The sequence below is a fragment of the Carettochelys insculpta genome, chromosome 5, assembly GCF_033958435.1.
Source record: "Carettochelys insculpta isolate YL-2023 chromosome 5, ASM3395843v1, whole genome shotgun sequence".
Taxonomy (NCBI): Eukaryota; Metazoa; Chordata; order Testudines; family Carettochelyidae; genus Carettochelys; species Carettochelys insculpta.
Window position 1 is genome coordinate 56,702,083 of NC_134141.1, and position 18,393 is coordinate 56,720,475.

The following is an 18,393-nucleotide window of genomic DNA, read 5'->3' on the forward strand; positions in this document are numbered from 1 at the left end:
GGAGGCTGGCACCTATATCCCTCAATGGGAGCAGGCTATCAGGGACATCACCATGCCAGTCTGCCTTGTGGGTGACTCAGCCTACCCCCTGCAGCCTTGGCTTATGTGGTCATACGTGAGCTGCCTCACTCCTTCCCACGAGCTGTTTAGTGAGCAGTTCACATGGGCCTGGTACCCTGTGGAGTGTGCCTTTGGCCCCTTGAAGGCAAGGTTTAGATGCCTCCTCACATGCCCCAGGTTGTGGGCACCTGCTGCACCCTCCACAACCTCATTGAGGCACGTGAGGGGCCTTCCCTCAGGGCTGGATGGCTGAGGCTGCCCCCAGATACAAGCAGCCCACCGTGGGCCTGGCTGGCAGCTCAACCGCAATGGTGTCCACATCCAGGAGGCACTCAAGGAGGCATTTGCCTGTAGGGAACACTGACCCTCACCCGAGCCCTCCCCACAGGCCCCCCTAACCCTCACTACCTCCCCCTCAATAATCAGGGATGCGGGGGGTGGAAACTATTAAACTCTATTTAATGTGCAAACAATAAACAACATTTTTAACAGATAACTAGAAAACAATAAACATATATGTTTGACTGAAACCTGTAGAACTATTTACATGGGGGATCAGGAAAGGGGGCATACCAACTTGGACGGGGACAGGGACAGGGATGGAGGGGGCCTTACTCAAGGGATAGGATGGAGGTCCATGAGCCCTGGCATCCACAGGTGCCTCTCCCACCCTGCATGCACAGTCCCCATAGGGGCATTGATGGGGCCAGGAGCACAGGGAGGTAGTGGTGTTTGGCCACAGGCTCATCCTCAGCGGGAGGCCGGGGGGCTGAGGGGAAGGATTTGCTGGGTGCGGGCCCTCCACAGGGCCTGCTGTGGCCACAAGCCAGGCCCCAAGGCTCCTGAGTGCAACTGCAGAAAGACCTGGTGGAAATAGGGCAACTAGGGCCTCAGGGGCATTGGCTCGGGCAGGGTCAACTCTGTGAGTGCCCTGCACACTGTGCAGAGCATCTCTACTACCTCCCTGGACATGCCCTGATACCAGTTAAGTTTGGCCTTGTCCAGAGCCAGCTGCCTCTCAGCCAGTGTATTTTGGTACCATAGGGCAGCTGTATAGGCTACGGCCTCCTCACTACAGCCCTGGCATCGGGCCCTCCAGGCATATGGCCACTGGGCCGCAGATGCTGGGGCAGGTCCAGGCCTGGCTGCAGGACCAGTGGGCCCTCCAGCCTGGACAGGGCTGGCAGGCCCCAGTCTCCAAGTCCACTCTCCCAGCCCTCAGATGGAGCTGCTATAAGATGGGGGAAAAGAAAGGGAGCGGGTTCAGAGCCACTTCCTGCCCCTGGTTACCATGCCCCCTGCCCCCCATGGGCAGTTACCCCCACCCCAGACCCAAGGGACAGCTGTGTCCCAGGGATGCCTCCAGAGTGGCGTCCCATGTTGCCAGCATGCTGGCCCATGTGTCGCGTCGCTTTGGTGATGGTGCTGCCTCTGTTCGTCCCCCACCGCCTCCTGGGGAACAGGCTAGTTTCACTTCATCAAAAATGTCCTTTCCTATTGTTGTGCCTTTCCTTGAACAAAGGTCAAGAAATTCCTCAACGACCAAGAAATTATCTGTAATTCCTACTACAAACATTATCAATTGAGCTGTATCACTAATATCCATGCTTTTATCGAGCACTAAACTGTAACACTGGCATCCATCAAGTCTTTTGATGAGACTTCCTTGAATGTTGGATGTGAGGTCATCAACTCTTCCAGCAATGGTCTGACATGAAAGGCTGAGTTTCTCTGCCTCAGATTTCTTCTCATGACAGAAAATGCTTGTAAATAGCCCCAAGCAGCCTTTCACAAAATCCCCATCAGAAGATAGTTTTCCCCTCCTGACTATTGCTTCAGATATTAAAAAACTGACCTTGGTTGCACCCTCTGAATTCTTGTTGGCTGCTTTGAAGAAAGACTGCTGCCTGATGGCACTTCATTTCAGAGTTCACCTGATCGATCGAACTCGACCTGTGATACTGTCGAATTTAGCAGCATGCTTTGTGGTGTAATGTTGCTTGATATTATACTCTTTTTTAATTGATATTGTTTCATGGCAAAGAAAGTACAATATGCCACCCAAATGTTCAATAACAAAAAAAGACCATCTATCCAAGAAGTTTTGAAAATTTGACCTTTGGTGTCAATTTTTCTTTTTTACTAACACTTGCTGGTGCTGCCATTTTCTGTTTACTTTAGAAAATTTAAATTCACCCAACGGTCTGTCTATAAAGCTAAGAGTAGAGCACACATGAGGACCCTGCACAGTTAGAAGCAGAGGTGGGGCCCCAGAATGAGGCCATGAGCACAGTTCTGGCCCAGCCGTGGGACCCTGAGCAGCAGTGGAGCCTCCAGAGCTGGTGGATTAGACTCCAGTGGTGACAGAGTACAGGAGACCACCCATAGTACAGTCCTACTGCCCTGTGCAGGAGAAGAGTTGGGAAATGGCTTCCCCACATTTAAGTCCTTCACCTGTTGGCCTCAGGCAAAGCTGATCCAGGGGCATCCCACCCCTGCAGGCAAACAGGCAGAGGCCAGGGCAGCATGTGAACCAGGCAGTTCAGCCCTCTGTTTCCCTCACCACCAAGCACTGTGACGTCTTGCCACCATCAGTCCTGTGAGGGTCATCCTCCTCTCCAGTGGCTCCTCCACCTTTAGCACAGGTACAGCCTGTTCTTGTCTTCTGGTACTGCACTGGAGATGACAGGATAAGGCTGCCACAGAAAAAGGCTGCTGTGGAAGGCAGCTTTGCAGGCCACATAAAAATGCTTGGAAGGCCAGAATTTGGCCCATGGGCCACATGTTGGACACCCCTGGTGTAAACCATTTTATACAACATAATACAAATTAAGGACCATAGTATAATCTCACTCATGAACATGTGATCAATGATATCTAAATGAGCCAAATTTGTTGAGGGGAGATAAATTGCTAATAGGATGATCAAAAAAGTGATTGGTTATGGATAAAAAGGCAAATATAATCATCAGAAAAAAATCCAGATGAATTCAAATGTTCTTTTAACTGCAAAGACCTGGTGAGAATACAGGGAAAGTATCACATTCAAATGTTTTGTAATAATGTTTCTACCACAAAATTTATGTCCTGTCTATAAGTCTTCAGGCCAAGAATTTAAAAAAGCAGGAGCATAAAGTGGTGCATATGTACAATATTTGGGCCCTTAAACGACTGGTTAGATTTTCAAAATCACTGTTCAACCACACTCACTGACATCAATGATGGAGCGCCCATTAACTTCAGAGGTGAAGAACCAGGGTCTCATTACGTGGAAGATGCAGAGGGCTCAGCTTTTCTGAAAATCAGGACACTTAGGGCACCTAACCAATAGTTAGTTGAAGTGCCTAACTTTAAGCACCTGGTTTTAAAAATCTGGGCTATAGAGTTTTGGGGGGAGGGGTTTAATCAGAACTTTTCAGGGTTTATACCTGAGACATTTCATGTAGCACACTTAAAGGAAAGTCATTTCAAACTTCTGATGGATTTTTGGTATATTCTTGCATTAAGGTGTTTAACGTAGCATGTATAGCATTTCTTCAACAAGTTTTCTTTGTGAGGTGCAATGAACTACCATTACTATATTGTACATCATGAGTGCTCCTTATAATTTCCATATGCAAGGAGTAAACACTTCCACATATGAGCTTGTGCAGCAAAAAGGAATTCTTTCTTCCTCTTCAAAGATAAAACTTTAAAAAAAAAGAAAAAAGTCTTAAACTAATTCCAATAGTGTTCTATGAGTCCCAAATTCATTCCAAAACACCCTTCATTTTTGTGGAGCTTTATGCCTACTGACTGTTAAAAAGCAGCCTTTACATTACAAAGCTGCAGCTTAGTTTCATGAAGCACTAAGCTGAGGCAACTATTGAAAACCACTCAGCCAGTACTAGCCAAATATACCCATTAATCAGTGCTATTTGCCTCTTAAAGTTAGGACCTAATCCCTAATGTGATCCCCAAGAAGCCTCTGCTTAATTTTTGTTTTTTTGCCCTTGGAGTCTTCTGCTTCTTCACCATGGGAAACAATTATCACCTCCCGCTTCGGTTGTGTCACATCCAAAATTATTAGCAGAACAAGAGGAATCAGGTTAGATCAAGTAAGAGTTAAACAGAGACCCAAAGCAGACCTTGTGGAGGTCTGAAAAAGTTAAATTACCTTTTTCATTTTTGCCCAGCTCTCTGCATTATGATTGGAAGTGGAAGTTTTGAAATGCCACAAAACACAGACTTGTCAGACTACCTAGAAGCAGGAGATGTTGAAAATCTCACAGGATCTCTTGTACACGTAAGTTTTCCAGTCCGGTTATGCAAACACAGACTGAAGAATATTGTAAAAGCTATACCCAAATATTTATTAACTGTGAGTGTTGATTTCTTTGGGCAGTCGTGCAACAAGGCCATATAATGTGAGGCACAATGGAAAAGACTGTCTCTCCCTCTCTGCAGTTTCTGATCCACAAAAACCTACTATTAATATTATAAGTTTACCAGACACAGGGCTTTTTTTTCTGGCAGAACACACCAAAACAGAGTTCCGGCACCTTTTTTCCATTAGAAAGCCAGAAAAAATTTCACTGCCAGTTCAGCAGTCACGCAGGGACCAGGCAGGAGCCCCTGTCACCCCACAGCATGGCAGGGAGGGGGCAGGAGCTCTCACTGATCCTGCAGTGGTGGGAGGATAGGGCTGGGATCCCGCCACCCCTCAGCACTGCGAGGATGGGGCTGGAGCCCCAGCCAATCTTGCAAAAGCACAAGGACAGGACAGAAGCCCCCACTGGTCCTGCAGCAGCACAGGGACCGGGCAGCAGCCCGCACCACCCTGCAGCAGCACAGGGACCGGGCAGCAGCCCGCACCACCCTGCAGCAGCACAGGGACCGGGCAGCAGCCCGCACCACCCTGCTGCAGCACAGGGACTGGGCAGCAGCCCGCACCACCTTGCAGCAGCACAGGGACCGGGCAGCAGCCCGCACCACCCTGCAGCAGCACAGGGACCAGGCAGAAGCCCCTGAAGGCCCTGCAGCAGCAAGGGGATCAGGGCAGGAGTCTTCGCCAGTCCTGCAGCAGTGGGGAGAACAGGGCAGGAGCCTCCACCGGTCCTGCTGCAGCACAGGGACTAGGGCATTAAAATTGAACACCCTAACCCCTGCAAGGAACCATCAGACATAAGTTCTGGCACTCTTTTTTTTTAGAAACAAAGCACTGACCAGGCACAAACTGTCCAGGGATGAATTAACTATCCTAAGTCTGGGACTATTAGATGTTGTGGGGCTCTGAAGGTTTGGAGTGTAGAAGTAGGCTAAGGGCTGGGGCAGGAGATTAGGGTGTGGGAGGAGATACAGCTCCAGCAGTGAGTAGGCTCTGGGGAGTGGCCTGGGATGACACTGGGGGTTGGGTGTGCAGGAGGTTCTGGGTCTGTGTGAGAGTTTAGGTATGAGAGGGAGCACAGGAGTCAGACAGGGACTGAGGTGCAAGGGAGGGAAGTTCAAGGTCCGGGAAGGAGTCTGGGTGCAGGAAGGAGATCCGGACTGATGTAGGGAATACAGGTGCAGGAAGGGTCAGGGGGTGTAAGCTCCAGCCAGGAGACACTTACTTTGGGCAGATGAGTGGGCCTTAATCGTCTGTGAAAATTAAAAATAGGTGGATGAAGGCTGCAGTAGACAGGAGACTCCCAGTTGTTGTGGATCCCCTGCCATTCAACCCGAGCCTTCTATTGGTCAAGAACCGTACGGTGGCTGCAAAGCAATGGTTCCCCCAATGTTAAAAGATGTCACGCACAGATGTCTTCCTCTGCGTACTAGTCTACCAAACTTAAGCCCTACAGTGACTCGTAAATGGCAATGGGAGCAGGATTGTGAAATCTGGAAACTTTTAGTCATGGACCAGTATGTAGGGGTTGGATGTATGGATCAGTCATTCCATTTCGAGGACTAAGGTGGTAGAATGGTCCAGCTGCTGCATCCACAACTGAGCAGCCCTATTTAGAATCCACTGTACTTACCCCACATGGGGAGAGAGTTAGAAAAGGTGCCCTAAATGTAGTCCACCTCAACCTCCTGACTGGATAACCATGTCCAGTGGGTTCACCTCTGCGTGGTCGAAATCAAGCAGAAAACTTTGGAACATGGAATATTCAGACTCTAATGGAAGCCCAGAGAGTGAGTGACCAAAAAGATGAATGGCAATTATTACCCATTAGCTGTAATGATTCAACATCGATATCGCTGCCCTGACAGAAATGCATAGTCCAGAAGGAGACTAGCTATGAGAAGAAGGTGAAGGGTACACATTCTTCTGGAAAGGAAACCCACAGGAAGAAAAGCAAATTCATGGAGTAGGATTTGCCATCAAAAATGAACTGACATAGCTTGTACCAAAAGCCCCTGTCAGCATCAATGAGCACCTCATGATTTTACGTTTGAAGCTTGCCAAAAACCAACAAGTAGCTGGCATCAGTGCTTATGTATGAACTCTAGACACTGAAGATAACATGAAGAAGTTCTACGCTCAATTGGACACAGTCCAAAAAGACATCCCCCAAGAAGACAAGGTTATTTTCTTGGGGGATTTCAATGCCAGGGATGGAAGAGATGCAGACTGGCAGACAACCCTGGGAAAGAAACAGTTGGCAACAGCAACTCCAATGGGTGTTCCTCCTTACGAAATGTACGGAACATAAGCTTGTCATCACAAACACCTTCTTCCACCAGAAAAGCAAATTTAAGACCTCATGGCAACATCCTCGATAGAAGCACTGGCACCTCAGAGACTATGTCATCAATCACACTCAAGATCAGCATGATCTCCTTCTCACACATGCCATTGCCATAGTGCTGATGACTGCTGGACTGATCACTGCTTTATTTGATCCACAATGACAGTTAGGATTGTCACCAAATGGAGAAGTCAAAGGAAATTGATCCAACAAAATATCAGCAACGTCCCAGGCTTGAAGGACCTCATCAGATGAAATGACTTCCAGCAATGAAGTGCAACAAGGCAACCGAACTAGATGGAATCCCTGAAGAAGTTGCACAGGTGGTGTCAGAGAGAGGGATTTGGTTTCTTTGACCATGGAATTCTGTTTTGGCAACAAGGATTGCTAGAAAGTGATGGGATGCACCTAACAAAGACAGGAAAGAGCATCTTTATGGGCAGGCTTACATGCCTAGTGATGAGGGTTTTAAACTCGGTTTGTTTGGGGACAAAAGCTCTGAGGTAAGTGGGGAAAGAAGAAACAACAAAGGACGACCACTGGTTTGAAAGGAGAAAGTAGGCCAATCAGCTAATTATCTAAGGCATTTGTACACAGATAAAAGAAGCCTGAGAAATAAACAGGAAGAATTAGAGGCCCAGGCACAGACAAAGAAGTATGAGCTGATTGGAATAACAGAGACTTGGTGGGATGACTCTCATACCTTGAGCACGGTCATGAAGGGTATAAGCTGTTCGGGAAGGACAGGCAGAGGAGAAAAGGAGGAGCAGTTGTGATTTATGTGAGGGAGCAGTATGATTGCTCAGAGCTCCAGTATATGGAGGGAGAAAAGCCATCTGAGTGTCTTTGGATTAAGGTTAGAAGCAGGAGCAACAGAGGTGATGTTGTGGTTGGTATCTGATATTCACCATTAGTTCATGTAGCTAAGGATTTCTGCAGGCTACTAAGAGAAGCTTCCAAATCACAAGATCTGATTCTCATGGGAGACTTAATCACCCAGATGTTTGTTGGGAGACCATTACAGCAGCACACAGACAAGACTGGAAGTTTTTGGAGAATGTTGGGGATAACTTCCTGGCACAAGTGCTGCAGGAAGCAACCAGAGGCTGGGTGTAGCTTGACCTGCTGCTCACGAACAGGAAGAACTAATAGGAGAAATAGAAGTGGGTGGCAACCTAGGCTACAGTGATCATGAGATGGTGGGTTTCTGGATTCTGACAGAAGGAAGAAAGGTGATCAGTAAAATACAGACCCTTGATTTCAGAAGAGCAGACTTTGACTCCCTGAAAGAACTGATGGACAGGATCCCCTGGGAAGCTAACATGAAGAGAAGAGGAGTTCAGGAGAACAGGCAGTATTTTAAATAAGTGTTATTGAAGCCACAGGAAAAAGTATCCCAATGGGCAGTAAGAAAAGCAAATACGGTAGGCAACCAGCTTGGCTTACCAGGGAAATCTTTGGTGATCTTAAACTCAGAAAGGATGCATATAAGAAGTGGAAACTTGGACAGATGACTAAGGAGGAGTATAAGCATACAGCTGGAGAATTCAGGGTGGGTGAGGGCGGGTAATCAAGAAAGCGAAAGCACAGCTGGAATTGCAGCTGGCAAGGAATGTGAAGTGAAACACGAAGGGTTTCTACAGGCTCGTTAACTCTAAGATTATCAGGGATGGTGTGGGGCCATTACCGGGTGAGGGAAGTAACCTGGTGATAGATTATATGGGAAAAGCTGAAGGATTCAATGCTTTTTTTGCTTCAATATTCACGGACAAGGTCAGCTCCCAAACTACAGCACTAGGCAACACAGTATGGGAAGGAGGTGGGCAGCCCTCAGTGGAGAAAAAACAAATTAAGAGCTATTTAGAAAAGCTAGACACACACAAATCCATGGATCCAGATTTAATGCATCCAAGGGTCTTCTGGGAATTGGCAGATGTCATTGCAGAGCTTTGGCTATTATCTTTGAAAACCCATGGAGAACAGGAGAGGTCTCAGATGATTGGGAAAAGGCAAATATAGTGTCCATCTTTAAAAAAGAAAAGGACAAACCAGGTAACCATAGACTGGTCAGCTGCACTCAGTCCCCAGAAAAATCATGGAGGGGATCCTCAAGGAATCCATTTTGAAGCAATTGGAATACGGAAAAGTGATCAAGAGTAGTCAACATGGATTCACAAAGGGTAAGTCATGCCTGACCAATTTGATTAGCTTCTATGATGAAGTAACTGGCGCTGTGGACATGGGGAGTCAATGAATGCGATATACCCTGACTGTAGCAAAGCTTTTGATACAGTCTCCTACAATGTTCTTTCCCATAAGTTAAGGAAGTATGGGTTAGACACATGTACTGTAAGAGGGATAGAAAGCTGGCTAGATGGTCAGGCCCAATGGGTAGTGATCAATGACTCTATGTCTGGTCATTTTCACATGGGATGCCCCAAGGATCGGCTCTAGGGGTCAGTTTAACTTCTTTATAAATGAACCTGATGAGGGGGTGGATTGCACCTTCAGCAAATTTGCAGATGACACTAAGCTAGGCGGACAGGTAGACACCTTAGAGAGTAGGGATAGGGTCCAGAGTGACCAAAATAAATTGAAGGATTGAGCCAAAAGAAATCTGATGAAGTTCAACAAGGATCAGTTCAGAATCCTGCACTTGAGATGGAAGAACTGCAAGAATTGTTACAGCCTGGGGACTGACTGGGTAAGTAGTAGTGCAGCAGGAAAGGACGTGGAGGTTACAATGGCTGAGAGGCTGGATATGAGTCAAGAGTGTGCCCTTGTAGCCAAGCAGGCTCATGGCATATTGGGGTGCATCAGGAGAAGCATTTCCTGCAGATCTAGAGGAGTTATTATTCCCCTCTATTAATCACTGGCAAGGCCACATCTGGAGTATTGTGTCCAGTTCTGGGCACCCCAGTATAGAAAGGATGTGGATGCATTGGAGCGGGTCCAGTGGAGGGCAATGAAAATTATTAGGAGGCTGGAGCACATGACCTATGAGGAGAAGCTGGTGGACCCAGGCTTATTTAGTTTGCAGAAGAGAAGACTGAGGGGTGATTTGATAGCAGCCTTTAACTTCCTGAAGGGGGGCTCTAAAGAGGATGGAGAAAGGCTGTTCTCAGTAGAGACGGATGGCAGAACAAGGAGCAATGGTCTGAAGTTACAGAAGGAGAGGTGTAGTTTGGATATTAGAAAAACTATTTCACCAGGAGAGTGGAGAAACACTGGCATATGTTACCTAGAGAGGTGGTGGAATCTCCATCCCTAGAGGTTTTTAAGTCTTGGCTTGACGAAGTCCTGGCTGGGATGAGTTAATTAGGGTTGACCCTGTTTTAGGCAGGGGACTTGATCAGATGACCTCCTAAGGTCCCTTCCAGCCCTGTTATTCTATGATTCTAAGTCTTCTAAGAAGGCAGGCCAGAACTCCACAAACAACTCCACCTCCTGATTCTCAAGATCTGGGATAGGGACCAGATGCCATGAGATTTCAGAGATACACTGATTGTCAGTCTCCTAGAGAAGGGTAACAGGTGAGACTGTGGCAAGTACCGTGGCACCTCTCCGCTGGTAATGGCAGCGAAAATCTTAGCTCAAATCCTTGCAAACTGACTCCTGCCACTCTCAGAAGAAGTTTTCCCAAAATCACAGTGTGGCTTCTGGCAATTCCGAGTAGACATGATCTTCGCTGCCTGACAACTGCAAAACAAAAAAAACGTTGTGAACAAAACCAAACCCCATGCGTGAGTTTCATCAACCTGATCAAAGCATTTGACTCAGTCAATCCTAGTACTGTGTGGACCATCCTCTCAAAGATCAGCTGCCCCAAATAATTCATTAGCATCTTTAGGCTGCTTCATGACAACATGACTGCCACAGTATTGAGCAACAACGGATCTCAAAGTGACCCCTTTAAGGTCAAAACAGGAGTCAAACAAGGCTGCTCCATCACTGTTCTACTTCTTCATTGCCATGACCCTTCACCTCATTGATAGCAAACTTCCAGATGGTGTGGAGATTGTCTATAGTATGAATAGAAAGCTTTTCAATCTCATGAGACTGTCAGATAAGAGTAAGACCTCCACAACCTCAGTCATGGAGCTCCAGTATGCAGATGACAATATGGTTGCTGCTCTTTCTCCATAGCCCTTCAGATCATCTTGAGATCATTTGCTGAAACATACAAGAATCTTGTCCTCACACTCATCAAAAAGACCAAGATGTTCCACCAACTCTCACCAATAGGACAATTTCATGTACTTTCTGTTGAAGTCAATGGAGAACTGCCGTAAAATGTGAAACACTTCCCATACCTTAGAAGTCATCTTTCCGCTAAAGTCGGATGAGGAATAGATTGATGAGGAAATCTAGCATCATCTGAGCTGTGCAAGTTCTGCTTTCATCCGCTTGAGACAAAGGGTCTTCGAGAACGGGGAAATCACTATCAAGACAAAACTCCTTGTATACCATTCGGTTGTCATTCCAGTGCTTCTGTATGCATATGAAACCTGGACAACATACAAGCATCATTTGAAGGCACTTGAACAATAACATCAATGCTCCCTCAGGAGAATCCTAAATATCTCTTGGGAGGATAGGTGCACAAACATTAGCATCCTGGAACAGTCAAACATGACCAACATTGAAGCCATTATCATTCATCGACAACTTTGTTGGACTGGTCACATGGTTCAGATCAGTGCCTCCCAAAAAGGATTCTGTTTTCTGAGTTGGAGGAAGGACAGAGGAGTGTTGGGGGCCAGCAGAAACGATATAAGGACATGCTAAAGGCACACATGAAAACGTGCAGTGTCTGTGTCAACACTTGGAAGAACCTTGCCCAAGAATCACTCCAGTGGAGAGCAGTAATCTGTGAGGAATGGTGCAATTTCAGATGTCCCATTGCAGTCCAGATGAGTAGAGAAGAAGAACACAGCATCAAAAACTGCCCCATAACCTTCCAACAGGTGCCAACACCTGCTCCTTCTGTAATAAGACCTGTGATGGCAGAATCAGGCTGATCAGCTATCAACGGGCTCACAAATAGGAGAGTGACATGAAGACGTCCTACTTATTATCAAGTGACTGCCGAGAAAGAGAGAGAGATTCATTTGTATTTATTTTCACTATACTGGACTTATGGAAAATTAAACTAAAATTTACTTATGTTTAAAATGCTAGTTATTTGAGAGATCCAGATCATAGAATGCCAGATATGAAAGAGTTTAGTGTATATTTACTTCCTAGTGATTGTGTGAGTAACTTTTCTTCTTTTTTTTATTTTAAAACATTTAATACACAGAATATTACACAAACAATATTTAGCTTTTAGAAAAGGAACATGCTTAAAAGCATTTGTTCAAAACAGTTTTAGCTTGGTTTCATGTGAGTATTAGGTTTTGACAAACAGTAAGAGAAGTTTTTACTTTCTACAGTAATTTAAACTGAGGTAAAAGGAATTCTTGTTATGACAGCTTTGCTATTCAATGAACTTTATACTTTTCCTTCCACTTGAAAGAGCTACATCCAGAAAGACAGTTATTAAGGAGCAAGAGTTAAAAATGACTCCCTGGTGGTACATATATAACTTCCGTGTCAGTTTTGTTCAGTTTATAGGTCAACAGTTTATTTCATAATGAAAGAGGGGAAAATGGGGCTGTAACAGCACAGGTGCTGAAATCTCAGTCACTGTTCCAGAGCACCATGAATTCTCATAAATCATGACTCCCTCACCAGCCAGTCAGAGTGGAAGATTCCCCCCAGTGTTCTGAACCTCTTATTTTGCTAAGAGTGTCATCTTGTGGAATTCTTGGAACACTGTTGAGTCCTGATTGGCAGGTGAAGAGAAGATCTGTTTTCCTCCTGGTGGAATAATTGATTATAGTGGCAGTGGGGGTAAGGGAGTGATTGATTTTTTTAACAAAAGATTTTTTTTAAAAGATGTTTTTAAAAAGATTAAAAAAAGAAAAATTGCACTGAACACCAGATCACAATTGCATGACACCTAATATTGAAGAGACACAATTACTTTGTCTTAAGAAATATTTTCTATTGACAAGTTTCTACTTGTGGCACATGTGCAGGAGCTTTTGATCTTAAGCTATTAAAACTTAAAAAGCGGTAGCATAAAACTTTTCCTATCTCTACCATCCTTATAACATTTCCTGGCTATAAATGTGTATTTCTTCCCAGGGTAGAGTTTTCCATCTCTTTCAAGCTAACTCTGATGTAGCAGCACTAACCAAAAATATTTATTCTGATTACCGAATTTTTCTACACCCAAAGCTACCCTTAGTGTCAATATGCCAAAAGGGAATTTCATTTCTATCATTTAAACGGCTGGCTCCAAAGCCAAACAATAGTTTTAACTACTAAGCTGAACGAATACGGATAGGATGTTTTAATGATAAGTAAGTGCAGCAGGCAAATAGATTGTTTCCAAGTGCAGTTCAAGGCAAGCCATTGCATTAATTTAAAGAGTAATTTAGTGTTATTTAGCCCTTATGGCATTGAAAGTACTCAAACTAAATGCTGGGGACAGGGAAATTAGAATTTGGGGAAATTTATAAGAGTGGATAAGTGGATTTTGGAACACTGGAAAAGGGAGTATATACATTTTGTGCAGAATATTTTTATGGCTTATACACCTGCACCTGGATCTTGACATAGAATTTATTTTAATTTATTAAGATCATTTAACTGTTCAGAGGTTTTTAACTTAAACTGTTATTAGATAATTGAACCATAAAGTGATTATTAAACGGGTAATAGTGATAACAGCAATATAATTTTCACAGACGATTATTGCCCACTCAGCGGAATGACTGTTACCTACAAAACATGGCGTGTAAGACTTGATAGTTCCCATTGAAGCAAATGAGCATTAGCAGGAGGCCCATAGTACTGAGAGGGGTTTTTTTGCAGGTCTTCTGTCAGAATACTGGCCTACCCTGCTGCTCTGCTTAATATGTGAACTGATAGGATCAATGCACAAAGTGACATGCCTGCAGCTGTTTTTTGAAGAGATCATTTTAGTTAGATAAAAATTACCACTTTTTGTTACCTTGCAGCATGATATTGTGAGGTGCTGATCTCTTTCAACTGCCATTGAAATCAATGGAAGTTGAAGGAGCTCTGAATTTCGAAGGAATAGGCCAGAGGTGTCCAACCTTTTTTCACTGGAGGCCATGTGGCAATTTTTTACATGTTCTGTGGGCCAAACACAAAACAGCCCCAAACCCATCCCCTGGCTTCACCCCATCAGCCCCAAACTGCCCCACCGCCACCTCCAAGCTTAATGCCTCTCAGTCCCAAATGGCCCCCACCCTCTAGGCTTAATCCCTCTTGGCCCAAACCTGCCCCACCCCCAGGCTTAACCCCTCTCAGCTCCAAGCCCAGGATTAAGCTAACTCAGAAGATGAATTCTACACACTGCCACTGCTCCCTTGCCTCCAGATGCTCCTTTGCCATGGAAGCTGCCACTTTCTCCTCAGCACAGCTGTGTAGCTCCCCCCACCAGCTCTCTTACTCCCTTCTGCCATCTGCCATGCTAAAATAATGGAACACAATTTAATTGGTTAACCCTCCCGCCGCCCTGGCAACCATTAAACCAATTACATTAAATTCCATTATTTCACCATGGCATGGGAGGGAGCCAGAGGAGGCATCCATGGCAGCAGCATCTAGAGCTGCAAATGGCTTCTTAAAGAGCTACATGGGGCTCTGGAGCCACAGGTTGCTCACCCCGCATCCCACAGCCAGCTATCACTTTGGCTAGCTTGAATAAAATGGCAGCGCTGCCAGCTTTGCAGGCCAGATGAAAAGGCTTTATGGGCCAGATTCTGGCCCACGAGCTGCGTGTTGGCCACCCCTGGAATAGGCCCACAAATACACATGTATTTCTGGTAAGTACAAAAATGCTGTCTGCAATAATTTGCAAAAATCCCTTGAAGCTTGCTTTGGTTATTTATTTATTTTTATTTGGCATGGTAACAAAAAAGACATCCACACACAAACAAAATAATAACTTTCTCGTCTTTACTTTGCTGGTTTCATGCTCTGTCTCACAGGATTATTAAAATTATTCAAAACAATACTACTAAAAGAATTGGTTAACAGTTCAATATTCGTAATAGTGAATTTCATTTACAGTGTCAGCTGTTCAGACATAATCAAGCAGTAATTTTCTTCATTCTGTATTTAAGGATTTTAGTTATTTTTCAATTCTGGGTATGAAGATCTAAGTTACAATATTAGTAATATTAATAAACTATGAAGAAATGAACAACCCTTCAAACCAGATTCTTAAATCCGTATTCATCTTCTAGAAGAGCTAACATGTTCAAGTAAAATCCTATGCTAGTTGTCCAGACAGTTTGCTATAGCTGGGAAGAAACTTTGATAATATAGACTATAAACTTGTTAATCTGTTCATTTTAAACAGCAGAGTGCTGTGGCAAGCTTTCATATTGTTAAGGCTTCATTAGCACAGTAGTAGATTAATTATCATAAATAATTACAATGAAGCAAGTGCCAAAATAAACATAAGAAGCATATTTTGTGGTGCATTATTCTTTTTTTTTTATTGTTTTAGAATATAAGGGCCATTTTTAAAAGGAATGGCTGTACTACAGATGTATCATATTTTAACCAGACAATGAATGGTAAAGAGAGGGCCAAGACGGTGCTGCTGTCCTTTTGAAATGAGATGTGGTCGATGAAATTGAAAGTTGATGAAAATGTAGAACGCAAGACTGCTTAGTATTATTATCCTATCTTTGCACTCTCATGCTTCAGAGCAAAAGCTCACCACCTGAGACCAAGAAGTTATCCCTCCCTTTCCCACCTGGAATTTCACAACTCAGTACATGTTGAATGAAGGAGAGTTGTGTCCTTCTTTTGGCATTGGTAACTGTCAGATACAAGATACAAAACAGATAGACCTTTGGTCTCTTTTGGAACAGCAATACTTATGTTTTCAAATATGGACGAACAACCATATATACTATGGACAGAAGTGTGGCCCAGGTGCCCACTTGTGTTCTTGTACTGGCTACTGACTGCGACCAATCTGCTAATATCCTGCAATATCCTAGTTAAAACTTACTGATCAAAGTTTAACCTTTCGAATTAAATATAAGTGCTTTAGAATTTCATTGTATTAAAAATGCAGCTGTTTCTGTGTTATTTTTGGAGTTATATAAAACTTGTTTGAGGAGAAGACTAACTTTACACATGTGCAAAAGAACAAGTTGAACTGCAATATCAGAACAGCACTCTGCTGTTTAAAATGCACAGATTAACAAGTTTATAGTGTATATTATTGAAATTTCTTCCCAGCTGTAGCAAACTGTCTGGACAACTAGCACAGGATTTTACTGAACACATTCGTTCTTCCAGAAGATAAATATGGATTTACGAATCTGGTTTGAATGGTTGTTCATACACTTACCTAAGCACAAGGTGAGCCTCTGGCTATCCCTCTTTTCCAGTGGCCTTAGCCTTTGCCTCATGTGTAGTCCCTTACTCTGTTAGATTGTATCTTTGGAGATGGGCTATCAGATAATTAGAATCTCTAAACTACATTGGCACTAATGAGAAGCTTTCCTCCAAGATAAGTATATTCTTCCTACCTGAACTTGCCCTCTCATAGCCATCTGAGATGCGAGTAACCTATATGCTGAGTGGATGTAGAAATGCTTGAAAGCTGTGGTGAGGTTTTTGGTGTAGCCTAACCATCTAGTATGCAGGTTTAAGAAAGGCCGGCAGCACGTGCCAAAGGTTCCTAAAGGACTCCAGAAGATGTATGTTAATGATAATTTCTGCAAAACCTTACAGTTTAAATTCTTCATTGTATCATACATTTTTTAACTTCAAAATAAGAAAAAAGAGATGCAACTTCTGTTGACATGCTGATCACTGTATGTTCAGGGCCCAGAAGTCAGAGGAGGTCCCCTGAAATCTTGGCAAATCCTCAAATACAAAATGGAATTTTGAAGAACACCCTGTGTTCTCATATCAAGAAGTTGAGGATAGTATATAAGGGAGATTGTGTCTATTTATATCTTCCAGATTAATTTTTAAAAATTCCTTCTTTTTCTTAGAGGCCTCTGCCTCACAATGAGGAACCAGGGAAAGCATTGTTCAAGGAAAATGACCTCACCTTAGAAAATCTGTGGGATTAACCAACTGTCAGTAACACCTGGAGAGAACAATGACTTCTCTCTCTCTCCAAATTACTGGCTAAATGAAAGAAGAGTGGCACACATTGGCCAATGAGACCAAGATCAGAAAGTGGTAGCTCTGGTGCAGGTTGGATGCAACACATGGAGGAAGCTCTGGCAGAAAAGGCATAAGATCCAGTGGACCCCAGAGGCTTCTATGAAGAACTTGTGCCAGACACATTTTCCCTAGAAGATTCTGTATCTGAGGACCCTCAAAGTTACTTTCAGACTGTATCCCAGATAGCAGTGACAAGAGCTGTGACAAGCCTTAGGTCTGGAAAGATTGTCTTACTTCCAACTTGCAAACCTGGAAAGAGACTGAGTGAAAGAAAACAACTCAGAATAACAGAAAAGCAGAAGGAAATTCCCATGAATCAGAACAAAGTTTCATATCCTTAGATTCTGAGAAATTAACATAGATCTGAAAGAACAGTGCCAAAGGAGCAAGCTTTATAAGAACTGATATAATCTTCCCTGAGACAACCTCTGCACTAATCTTTGTCTTTATCAGATCTATAATCTATATTTTGGGGGTTCCGACAACCTCTCCAATCCATAGTTATGCTTCTTTTTCTTCTTTCAGGATGAGGCCAAGTTCTCAGCGCTTCATGAGCAGCCTGCTCCAAAGCTTTGCATCCAAGATGTAGGCCTACGACAGGAACCATTCTTCACAAAAATAAATACATAAATAAATCCACTCTACAGCTGCACATCACATCACATAGCCACTGTAGGAGATGGAGAGTTCATGTGAAGAGCTGCCCATCCCCTTCATTTCACTGTCCGTTGTCCTCACACTTGCAACCTTTGGCTATGATCAGCATGCCCCTGTTAACTTCACCTAAGGTATGCCAATTGATATTGTCTTAGCATCTGGCCCCTATTAATGAGGGGTTGGAGGTGGGGACAGTTTAGAGGGTGGTTACTACAAACACACTCCAACAACACTAAACTCTTCTGAATCATCAAAGTACACTTAAACTAAGACTCTGACGTTAGTCATGTCCTTAAATTAGGTCAGGGGTCTTGTAGACCCCTTAAGAGATTAACAAAGCTTTTATTCTAACAGGGGCCTCCAGAGAAAGACTTAAAATGGCTGCCTCTTTCTGGATTACTTGACCTAATGATGGCCAAAAGCAAAATTTCCCTAAAGCCTTATTAACTTTACATTGCAAGATGCTGCCAGTTAGAATCAATGAGAAAGTTATAAGATTTTTACAGCTATTGAACACTGCAGAAAGATGGAGTAGCAGTGTCTACTCTTTTCCCAGCATCACCGAGAGATTCTTTAAAATTACTGCTGTACCTTAAAGAGAATATAAGGGTTCCTCTATATTTCTTTGTGATGAAAAGTTTTTCCTCTTAGCTCACGTGGTAAGGGCTTGCGTTTTTTAGAA